Consider the following 3,122-nt stretch of genomic DNA (forward strand, 5'->3'; position numbering starts at 1 on the left):
ACGGTTACACCGCCTTCCCGTGGCCCCGCTCTGCTCACCGGGTCCCGGGTCCCGCCCCGCCCCTCCTCCTCCTCCTCCTCCTTCCCACCTCGCTCTGCCGGGTGTTGCCAATAGCCCGCCTTTTCCCGGTTGCCGCGTTCACCCAATCTCTTCTCTGCTCGGACACGGCCCCTCCCTTCCAATGGCCCCACCCCTCCCTCACCGGGCCCCACCTCTCACCTGCCACTGGATCCACCCCTCGCGTCGTCTGGTCACGCCCCCTTTGCCGGTGGCGCCCGGCCCCGCCCCCTCCCCCTCGACTGCGCCGCGCTGTTCACGAGGACGCTTGCACCTCCGCCTCGGAAGAGGCTCTTTCTTCAAAGCCCTTCCGAGGCGTCTCTGCGTGACCTTGGAAGCTCTGCTCCAATTACACCTCCTCCGGGACACCGGCCGGCCTCTGCCAGGACGGACGAAGCGCTCTCTCTCTTCGTCCCGGTGCCAGAGCCAGCCTTTGACCGGCCCCGTCCGCCCTTCCGCCGGAGCCCGGCTCACATTCCTGCGAACTGGGGCCGAGCCCTCCCTGCGCCTCCGCCCTCGCGGCGCGTCCCTCGGGGCCGGGCTGCGCCGGCTTCGTTTTTCTGCGCGCCTTAGAGTCCCCGCGTAGTCCGTCGTAGACGTCCGAAACTTGCATGTCCCCACCCCTGTTTTGATATTCAGCCAGTCACCGCTTCCTGCTAATCCCCCTTTCCCCCTGCCAGTGCCTCTCAAATCCCTCCTCTCCTTCCCGCCTCTGCCTAGGTCAAGCTCTCATTATCTCTGACCTCCACCCTTGGACGGTGACAGGCCATTCAAATCGATGTCCAGAGCCTTGATTTCCCTTCCTGCAAACCTGCTCTCCCTCTATAAAGGACTCTCCAGGAACCTGAAGTTCCTGATTCTCCATGACCTCCTGCACGTCCTGTAAACTACCTCCAGTGTACTAAATATTCCAGAATATGTCCCTTTTTCTCCATGTCCAGCATTAATGTCCAGTGTCAGTTCCCAAAATCTCTCTCCTGAACTTCCTGTGCCTCCTAACTGCTTCCCCAGTATCCATTCTTGCCCCTTTAGTTAGTTAATTCTCCCCAAAGCAGCTGGAGTGAGCTCTGTAAAACATAAATCATGTCTCATCTCGGTAAAACCTAGTAATTCAGTTTGAAAATGGACAAAGGATATAAGGAGACATTTCACTGATGGCACAGGCAGCAAATATGTGCATGAAAAGTTGTTCAACATCATTAACCAGTAAGGAAAAGCAAATTAAAGCCACAAGGAGGTATCACTACACACCTCTCAGAGTGGCTAAAATAAAAGACCACCAAATGCGGATGAGTATGTGAACTGGGTTTCCCGGATCTTGTTGGTAGGGATGTGAAATGATATAACTACTCTGGAAAAAGAGTATGGCAGCTCCTAACAAAACTAAACATGTGCTTCCTTGAGCACACCAAGCTTTTCCCCATGTTAGGCCTCAGTTCAAATGTCACCTTCTGAGTCAGGCCTTCCCTGATCATCTGTCTAAAGTAGCCACCCGTCTACTATTCTATTACATCAGTTCATTTCTCACCTTCTGAAATTTTTTATTGGTTACCTTGTTTATTACCTGTCCTCTTCATCCTTTCTTGGCTCCTGCTGCTTCCCCAGCCTATAGCAAAGTGTTGGTAAATAAACTCAGTAGTAAACACACATTGGATGATGAATGAATTAGTGCTTTTCCTGCTGGTCTCTCTGGCTTCTCTCCTGTCCACCCTCCACACTGCAGCCAGGGGGATTTGTGAAAATACAAATCTGGTCAGGTCAACCCCTGGCTTAGAAATCCCCTATGGCTTCTTGCCCTCAGACTTAAATCCAGACTCCCTGTATGTATGTGTGGCATGACTTCTGGGGAAGAAATAAGGCTCCAGTCAGTGTGGGGAGAGCCTTCCCGGCAGCTCTCAGACTTGGATTTTATCCTACAGGCCCTGGGAATCATTGAAAGCCATTGAGCAGGGGAAGCACATGACCAATATCAAAGAAGTCCTCCTAACATGCGGAGTATAGGTGGGAAGCAAAAGACCAAGGGGACAGGGAGCCCAGGACAGAGGCTATCAAATTGATTCTGGTTGTAAGGAAGTATCCAAAGAGAGGAGAAAGTTGATTCTAGAAATATTTAGGACATAAAGTGGACTAGCCTTGGTAACTGAGTGCTGTGGGGAAAGAGAAAAGAATGTTTTTTTTTCACTGTTCCTAACGTCTTCCTTTATTCAACAGATACTTATTGGAATACCTACTAGATGCCAGCGTACTTCTAGGGACAGTAAGCATCCCTATTCTCAAAGAATGAACATTCTGAGCCAGGTTCAGTGGCTCAGCCTGTAATCCCGCGCTTTGGGAGGCTGAGGTGAGTGGATTGCCTGAGCCTGCAGGTTCAAGACCTGCCTGTGCAACTTGGCGAGACTTCATCTCTACAATAAATCAAAAATTAGCCGGGTGTGGTAGTGCGCGCCTGTAGTTCCGGTTACTTGGAAGGCTGAGGCAGAAGGATCACTGGAGCCCAGCAGTTCGAGGCTGCGGTGGCCGGGAGCGGCCACTGCACTGCAGTCTGGGCAACAGAGTGAGACTCCAACTCAAAAAAACAAAAAAAAAGAATGAACATTCTGGCGCAGGAGGCAGATGAGAAGACTAAGAAATAAACAAGCATAATTTGAGACCAGGGCAAATGCTGGGAAGGAAACAAGGGTGTGAGATCAAAAAAGCACCCGTGGGTCAGGAAGGCTTCTCTGAGGAAGTACCATTTGAACTGAGCCCTGGGTGATGAAAGGAGTCAGTCAAGTGAAGAGCCGGAGAGTCTAGCAGAGATTCAGGAAGAAGAGCAGCAAGTGCAAAGGCCCTGAGGTGGGAATGTACTTGGCAAGTTGGAGCGTGGTGTGTGAGGAGAGTGGTGAAGGCACAAGAAGGATGTAGGTTGAGGCAGCAACCCCTGACCTTGTAGTTTCTATTCAGGTACATGAAAAGCCACTGACATGTTTTTATTTTTATTTTTTATTTTTTGAGTACTGGAGTGCAGTGGCTGCTCCCGGCCACCACAGCCTCAACCTGCTGGGCTCCGGCGATCCTTCCGCCTC

Source organism: Carlito syrichta, unplaced genomic scaffold (assembly GCF_000164805.1).
Source record: "Carlito syrichta isolate Samal-C Ts95f unplaced genomic scaffold, Tarsius_syrichta-2.0.1 Scaffold153593, whole genome shotgun sequence".
NCBI classification, from domain to species: Eukaryota; Metazoa; Chordata; class Mammalia; order Primates; family Tarsiidae; genus Carlito; species Carlito syrichta.